This window comes from Leptodactylus fuscus, unplaced genomic scaffold, assembly GCF_031893055.1.
Source record: "Leptodactylus fuscus isolate aLepFus1 unplaced genomic scaffold, aLepFus1.hap2 HAP2_SCAFFOLD_90, whole genome shotgun sequence".
Taxonomy (NCBI): domain Eukaryota; kingdom Metazoa; phylum Chordata; class Amphibia; order Anura; family Leptodactylidae; genus Leptodactylus; species Leptodactylus fuscus.
The window spans coordinates 173,592-184,473 of NW_027440948.1; positions in this window are offsets into that span (position 1 = coordinate 173,592).

Consider the following 10,882-nt stretch of genomic DNA (forward strand, 5'->3'; position numbering starts at 1 on the left):
TCACTGTATAATATAATATATGGGGGTCACTGTATAATATAATATATGGGAGTCACTGTATAATATAATATATGGGGGTCACTGTATAATATAATATATGGGGGGTCACTGTTTAATATAATATATGGGGGGTCATATATTATATTATGCAATGACCCCCCCATATATTATATTATACAGTGACCCCCCCATATATTATATTATACAGTGACCCCCATATATTATATTATACAGTGACTCCCATATATTATATTATACAGTGATCACTGTTTAATATAATATATGGTGGGTCACTGTATAATATATGGGAGTCACTGTTTAATATATGGGGTCACTGTTTAATATAATATATGGGGTCACTGTATAATATAATATATGGGGGGGTCATTGTATAATATAATATATGAGAGGTCACTGTATAATATAATGTAATATAATATATGGGGGATCACTGTATAATATAATACATGGGGGTCACTGTATAATATAATATATGAGGGTCACTGTATAATATAATATATGGGGGTCACTGTATAATATTATATATGGGGGTCACTGTATAATATAATATATGGGGGTCACTGTATAATATAATATATGGGGGGGTCACTGTTTAATATAATATATGGGGGGTCATTGTATAATATAATATATGGGGGGTCACTGTATAATATAATATATGGGGGTCACTGTATAATATAATATATGGGGGTCACTGTATAATATAATATATGGGGGTCACTGTATAATATAATATATGGGGTCACTGTATAATATTATATATGGGGGTCACTGTATAATTTAATATATGGGGGTCACTGTATAATATATGGGGGGCACTGTATAATATAATGTATGGGGTAACTGTATAATATAATATATGGGGGTCACTGTATAATATAATATATATCGGGGTCACTGTATAATATAATATATGGGGGGTCACTGTATAATATATGGGGGTCACTGTATAATATAATATATGGGGTCACTGTATAATATAATATATGGGGGTGTGTGTCACTGTATAATATAATATATGGGGTCACTGTATAATATTATATATGGGGGTCACTGTATAATTTAATATATGGGGCTACTGTATAATATAATATTTGGGGGTCACTGTATAATATAATATATGGGGGTCACTGTATAATATAATATATGGGGGGTCACTGTATAATATAATATATGGGGGGTCATTGTATAATATAATATATGGGGGGTCACTGTATAATATAATATATGGAGGGTCACTGTATAATATAATATATGGGGGTCACTGTATAATATATGGGGGGGCACTGTATAATATATTATATGGGGTAACTGTATAATATAATATATGGGGGTCACTGTATAATATAATATATATCGGGGTCACTGTATAATATAATATATGGGGGGTCACTGTATAATATATGGGGGTCACTGTATAATATAATATATGGGGGTCACTGCATAATATAATATATGGGGGTCACTGTATAATCTAATATATGGGGGGTCACTGTATAATATATATGGGGGTCACTGTATAATATAATATATGGGGGCTACTGTATAATATATATGGGGGGCACTGTATAATATAATACATGGGGGTCACTGTATAATATAATATATGGGGGTCACTGTATAATATAAAATATGGGGGTCACTATATAATATAATATATGGGGGTCACTGTATAATATAAAATATGGGGGTCACTGTATAATATAATATATGGGGGGGTGTCACTGTATAATATAATATATGGGGTCACTGTATAATATAATATATGGGGGTCACTGTATAATATAATATATGGGGTCACTGTATAATATAATATATGGTGTCACTGTATAATATAATATATGGGGGGTCACTGTATAATATATGGGGGTCACTGTATAATATAATATATGGGTGTCACTGAATAATATAATATATGGGGGTCACTGTTTAATATAATATATGGGGTTCACTGTATAATATAATATATGGGGGGTCACTGTATAATATAATATATGGGGGGTCACTGTATAATATAATATAATATATGGGGGTCGCTGTTTAATATAATATATGCGGGGGTCACTGTATAATATAATATAATATAATATAATATAATATAATATAATATAATATAATATATGGGGGTCTGTATAAAATAATATATGGGGGTCACTGTATAATGTAATATATGGGGGTCACTGCTTAATATATGGGGTCACTGTATAATATAATATATGGCATTAACTGTTTAATATAGTATATGGGGTCACTGTATAATATTATATATGGGGGGGTCATTGTATAATATAATATATGAGGGGTCACTGTATAATATAATGTAATATAATATATGGGGGTCTCTGTGTAATATAATATATGGGAGTCACTGTTTAATATAATATATGGGGGTCACTGTATAATATAATATATGGGGGGTCACTCTATAATATAATATATGGGGGGTCACTGTATAATATAATATAATATATGGGAGTCGCTGTATAATATAATATATGGGGGTCACTGTATAATATAATATATGGGGGGGTCATTGTATAATATAATATATGGGGGGTCACTGTATAATATAATATATGGGGGGTCACTGTATAATATAATATAATATAATATAATATAATATAATATAATATATGGGGGGTCACTGTATAATATAATATATGGGGGTCACTGTATAATATAATATATGGCGGGTCATTGTATAATATAATATATGGGGGGTCACTGTATAATATAATATATGGGGGGTCACTGTATAATATAATATATGGGGGGTCACTGTATAATATATGGGGGGGTCAAGGTATAATATAATATATGGGGTCACTGTATAATTTAATATATGGGGGTCACTGTATAATATAATATATGGGGGTCACTGTTTAATATAATATATGGGGGGTCACTGTATTATATATGGGGGTCACTGTATTATATAATATATGGGGGGTCACTGTATAATATATATGGGGTCACTGTATAATATAATATATGGGGGTCACTGCATAATATAATATATGGGGGTCACTGTATAATATAATATATGGGGGGTCACTGTATAATATAATATATGGGGGGGTCATTGTATAATATAATATATGGGGGGTCACTGTATAATATAATATATGGGGGGTCACTGTATAATATAATATATGGGGGGGTCATTGTATAATATAATATATGGGGGGTCACTGTATAATATAATATATGGGGGATCACTGTATAATATATGGGGGTCACTGTATAATATAAGGGGGTCACTGTATAATATAATATATGGCGTCACTGTATAATATAATATATGGGGGTCACTGCATAATATAATATATGGGGGTCACTGTATAATATAATATATGGGGGGTCACTGTATAATATATATGGGGTCACTGTATAATATAATATATGGGGGTCACTGTATAATATATATGGGGGGCACTGTATAATATAATATATGGGGGGTCAGTGTATAATATAATTTATGGGGGTCACTGTATAATATAATATATGGGGGTCACTGTATAATATTATATATGGGGGACACTGTGTAATATAATATATGCAGGGGTCACTGTATAATATAATATATGGGGGTCACTGTATAATATAATATATAGGGTTCACTGTATAATATATGGGAGTCACTGTATAATATAATATATGGGGGTCACTTTATAATATATATGGGGGCACTGTATAATATAATATATGGGGGTCACTGTATAATATAATATATGGGAGTTACTGTACAATATAATATATGGGGGTCACTGTATAGTATAATATATGGGGGTCACTGTATAAAATAATATATGGGGGGTCACTGTATAATATAATATATGGGGGGGTCATTGTATAATATAATATATGGGGGGTCACTGTATAATATAATATATGGGGGGTCACTGTATAATATAATATATGGGGGGTCACTGTATAATATAATATATGGGGGTCACTGTATAATATAATATATGGGGGTCACTGTATAATATTATATATCGGGGGTCACTGTATAATATAATATATGGGGGTCACTGTATAATATAATATATGGGGTCATTGTATAATATAATATATGAGAGGTCACTGTATAATATAATGTAATATAATATATGGGAGTCGCTGTATAATATATATGGGGGATCACTGTATAATATAATACATGGGGGTCACTGTATAATATAATATATGAGGGTCACTGTATAATATAATATATGGGGGTCACTGTATAATATTATATATGGGGGTCACTGTATAATATAATATATGGGGGTCTCTGTATAATATAATATATGGGGGGGTCACTGTTTAATATAATATATGGGGGGTCATTGTATAATATAATATATGGGGGTCACTGTATAATATAATATATGGGGGTCACTGTATAATATAATATATGGGGGTCACTGTATAATATAATATATGGGGGGTCACTGTATAATATAATATATGAGGGGGTCATTGTATAATATAATATATGGGGGGTGACTGTATAATATAATATATGGGGGGTCACTGTATAATATAATATATGGGGGGTCATTGAATAATATAATATATGGGGGGGTCACTGTATAATATAATATATGGGGGGGTCACTTTATAATATAATATAATATATGGGGGTCTCTGTGTAATATAATATATGGGGTGGTCATTGTATAATATAATATATGGGGGTCACTGTATAATATAATATCTGGGGGGTCACTGTATAATATAATATATGGGGGGGTCACTGTATAATATAATATATGGGGGTTCACTGTATAATATAATATATGGGGGGTCACTGTATAATATAATATATGGGGGTTCACTGTATAATATAATGTATGGGGGTCACTGTATAATATAATATATGGGGGGTCACTGTATAATATAATATATGGGGGTTCACCGTATAATATAATATATGGGGGGTCACTGTATAATATAATATATGGGGGGTCAATATATGGGGGGTCACTGTATAATATAATATATGGGGGGTCACTGTATAATATAATATATGGGGGGGTCATTGTATAATATAATATATGGGGGGTCACTGTATAATATAATATATGGGGGATCACTGTATAATATATGGGGGTCACTGTATAATATAAGGGGGTCACTGTATAATATAATATATGGCGTCACTGTATAATATAATATATGGGGGTCACTGCATAATATAATATATGGGGGTCACTGTATAATATAATATATGGGGGGTCACTGTATAATATATATGGGGTCACTGTATAATATAATATATGGGGGTCACTGTATAATATATATGGGGGGCACTGTATAATATAATATATGGGGGGTCACTGTATAATATAATATATGGGGGGGTCACTGTATAATATAATATATGGGGGAGTCACTGTATAATATAATATATGGGGGTCACTGTATAATATAATATATGGGGGTCACTGTTTAATATAATATATGGGGGTCACTGTATAATATAATATATGGGGGGTCACTGTATAATATAATATATGGGGGGGTCATTGTATAATATAATATATGGGGGGTCACTGTATAATATAATATATGGAGGGTCACTGTATAATATAATATATGGGGGGGTCATTGTATAATATAATATATGGGGGGTCACTGTATAATATAATATATGGGGGGTCACTGTATAATATAATATATGGGGGGTCACTGTATAATATATGGGGGTCACTGTATAATATATGGGGGTCACTGTATAATATAATATATGGCGTCACTGTATAATATAATATATGGGGGTCACTGCATAATATAATATATGGGGGTCACTGTATAATATAATATATGGGGGTCACTGTATAATATAATATATGGGGGTCACTGTATAATATAATATATGGGGTCACTGTATAATATTATATATGGGGGTCACTGTATAATTTAATATATGGGGGTTACTGTATAATATAATATATGGGGGTCACTGTATAATATAATATATGGGGGTCACTGTATAATATAACATATGGGGGGTCACTGTATAATATAATATATGGGGGGTCACTGTATAATATAATATATGGGGGTCACTATAATATATGGGGGGGCACTGTATAATATAATATATGGGGTAACTGTATAATATAATATATGGGGGTCACTGTATAATATAATATATATCGGGGTCACTGTATAATATAATATATGGGGGGTCACTGTATAATATATGGGGGTCACTGTATAATATAATATATGGGGTCACTGTATAATATAATATATGGGGGTGTGTGTCACTGTATAATATAATATATGGGGTCACTGTATAATATTATATATGGGGGTCACTGTATAATTTAATATATGGGGGCTACTGTATAATATAATATTTGGGGGTCACTGTATAATATAATATATGGGGGGCACTGTATAATATAATATATGGGGGGTCACTGTATAATATAATATATGGGGGGTCATTGTATAATATAATATATGGGGGGTCACTGTATAATATAATATATGGGGGGTCACTGTATAATATAATATATGGGGGTCACTGTATAATATATGGGGGGGCACTGTATAATATATTATATGGGGTAACTGTATAATATAATATATGGGGGTCACTGTATAATATAATATATATCGGGGTCACTGTATAATATAATATATGGGGGGTCACTGTATAATATATGGGGGTCACTGTATAATATAATATATGGGGGTCACTGCATAATATAATATATGGGGGTCACTGTATAATCTAATATATGGGGGGTCACTGTATAATATATATGGGGGTCACTGTATAATATAATATATGGGGGCTACTGTATAATATATATGGGGGTCACTGTATAATATAATATATGGGGGTCACTGTATAATATAAAATATTCGGGTCACTGTATAATATAATATATGGGGGTCACTGTATAATATAATATATGGGGGTCACTGTATAATATAATATATGGGGGGGGTGTCACTGTATAATATAATATATGGGGTCACTGTATAATATAATATATGGGGGTCACTGTATAATATAATATATGGGGTCACTGTATAATATAATATATGGGGGGTCACTGTATAATATAATATATGGGGATCACTGTATAATATAATATATGGGGTCACTGTATAATATAATATATGGGTGTCACTGAATAATATAATATATGAGGGGTCACTGTATAATATAATGTAATATAATATATGGGTGTCTCTGTGTAATATAATATATGGGAGTCACTGTTTAATATAATATATGGGGGTCACTGTATAATATAATATATGGGGGGGTCACTCTATAATATAATATATGGGGGGTCACTGTATAATATAATATAATATATGGGAGTCGCTGTATAATATAATATATGGGGGTCACTGTATAATATAATATATGGGGGGGTCATTGTATAATATAATATATGGGGGGTCACTGTATAATATAATATATGGGGGGTCACTGTATAATATAATATAATATAATATATGGGGGGTCACTGTATAATATATATGGGGTCACTGTATAATATAATATATGGGGGTCACTGTATAATATATATGGGGGGCACTGTATAATATAATATATGGGGGGTCACTGTATAATATAATTTATGGGGGTCACTGTATAATATAATATATGGGGGTCACTGTATAATATTATATATGGGGGACACTGTGTAATATAATATATGCAGGGGTCACTGTATAATATAATATATGGGGGTCACTGTATAATATAATATATAGGGTTCACTGTATAATATATGGGAGTCACTGTATATTATAATATATGGGGGTCACTTTATAATATATATGGGGTCACTGTATAATATAATATATGGGGGTCACTGTATAATATAATATATGGGAGTTACTGTACAATATAATATATGGGGGTCACTGTATAGTATAATATATGGGGGTCACTGTATAAAATAATATATGGGGGGTCACTGTATAATATAATATATGGGGGTCACTGTATAATATATGGGGGGGTCAAGGTATAATATAATATATGGGGGTCACTGTATAATTTAATATATGGGGGTCACTGTATAATATAATATATGGGGGTCACTGTTTAATATAATATATGGGGGGTCACTGTATAATATATATGGGGTCACTGTATAATATAATATATGGGGGTCACTGCATAATATAATATATGGGGGTCACTGTATAATATAATATATGGGGGGTCACTGTATAATATAATATATGGGGGGGGTCATTGTATAATATAATATATGGGGGGTCACTGTATAATATAATATATGGGGGGTCACTGTATAATATAATATATTGGGGGGTCATTGTATAATATAATATATGGGGGGTCACTGTATAATATAATATATGGGGGATCACTGTATAATATATGGGGGTCACTGTATAATATAAGGGGGTCACTGTATAATATAATATATGGTGTCACTGTATAATATAATATATGGGGGTCACTGCATAATATAATATATGGGGGTCACTGTATAATATAATATATGGGGGGTCACTGTATAATATATATGGGGTCACTGTATAATATAATATATGGGGGTCACTGTATAATATATATGGGGGGCACTGTATAATATAATATATGGGGGGTCACTGTATAATATAATTTATGGGGGTCACTGTATAATATAATATATGGGGGTCACTGTATAATATTATATATGGGGGACACTGTGTAATATAATATATGCAGGGGTCACTGTATAATATAATATATGGGGGTCACTGTATAATATAATATATAGGGTTCACTGTATAATATATGGGAGTCACTGTATAATATAATATATGGGGGTCACTTTATAATATATATGGGGTCACTGTATAATATAATATATGGGGGTCACTGTATAATATAATATATAGGGTTCACTGTATAATATATGGGAGTCACTGTATAATATAATATATGGGGGTCACTTTATAATATACATGGGGTCACTGTACAATATAATATATGGGGGTCACTGTATAGTATAATATATGGGGGTCACTGTATAAAATAATATATGGGGGTCACTGTATAATATAATATATGGGGGGGTCATTGTATAATATAATATATGGGGGGTCACTGTATAATATAATATATGGGGGGGTCACTGTATAATATAATATATGGGGGAGTCACTGTATAATATAATATATGGGGGTCACTGTACGATATATTTGCGCCTCTTCACACAATACCACACAGGGGAGGATTAGATACGTGGGTCTGCACACAGTATCACATGACTGAGGATTAGATATGTGCGTGTTCACACAGTTCCACACGCTGAAGGATTAGATACATGTGTTTGCACAAAGTACCACACAGGGGAGGATTAAATACGCATGTCTTCACATAGTACCACTGCCAGAGGATTAGATACGCACATCTGCACACAGTTCAACAAGCCGGAGGATTGGATATGCACATCTGCACACAGCTCCACACGCCAGAGGATTAGATACGTGTTTCTGCACACAGTACCACATGCCGTAGTATTAGATATGCGCGTCTGCACATAACAGCTCTGGCTTTCTCAGAAGGTGAGATAAGAGCAGTGTAATATAGTATGTGACCATAAATCCATAACAGTAGTGAAGCCATGTCATTTACCGGGATACAAAGTAGCCGATGTTACTCCTGGTTACAGTCTATGTGCCGAATTTCATTCAAATCCGTTCAGCCGTTTTTACATGATTGAGGAACAAACATATTAATATTAGTAGGATAGGGATCATTTTCTGACTTTATGATGCGACTTTTGGGAGTCATTCCTGGGTCTGAATAGTAGAATTGGGGTTCATAGGGCCACCCCCACTTTTGAAAAGTTCAAGGCGAATGAGTATGACCCTGACTACGCCCCCGTGTGCTGCCTGAAGAAGGGGAACGTCAGACAAAATTGCCTTGAGATACTTTAGTACCACCAATCATGAGACTGGCCAGAACCCAAGTGGATGGGTGACAATGACTTCTGACTAGGGTTGAGCGATCGGGATCGGAAAAGATCGGATTTCGATCGGAAATCGAGTAAATTTCACGATCGGAATTCCGACCCGATCTTTTCCAGCGGGATCGAGATCGGAGGTTATCTCAAGATCGGCTCAACCCTAAAAGTGACTTTTCCCATAGAGAAGCATTGACTAGGGTTGAGGATCGGGTTCGGAAAGGATCGGATTCCGATCAGCGATCGAGCAAATTTCACGATCGCGATCAGGATCGAGATCGGCTGGAAAATGATCAGAAATCGGATTTTAAAATCGATCTTGAAATCTCAAGATCGGCTCAACCCTACTTCTGACCTAAAAGGATTCGAGTAAAGATGGGCAATTTGACTCACACTGAGCAGGGCTCAACACAAATATTCCAAATTGTTTGTTTGTTTTAAAAAAAAAAAAACTGAAAATTTTGAATTTGTCTCAAACTAACTAAAATGGCCTCCGCCAGAAGTTATTAAACCCTGAGGCCCAGGGGAGGGGGAAAAAAATGACCTTCCATTACTTCTTGTGGGCCTCCTCGCAGCGTCCCATGTCATCTTCCTGGGAGCAAATGACGTCATACAACCTGACATTGAATGTCATGCAGCTGACATTGGGTCTTAGTGGCAACATGGCGGGGACGCTGGGAGCAAGACATCAAAGAAGAGTGCCGGAGAAGGAAGACACAGATCGCCAGATGCCGCGAGGAGGCCCAGAAGAGGTAATGGAAGGTGAGAATGTTTTTTTTTTATTTTTGCCTGCTCCGGAGTATAATTTCTGGTTCTAGCCGAACAAGTTCAGACCAAACTGAGTTGTTGGTTCACTTCATCCAAATCGATGACGAAAGAAATCTTCTGGGGTTCGGCCATCTTTACAGTTGGCT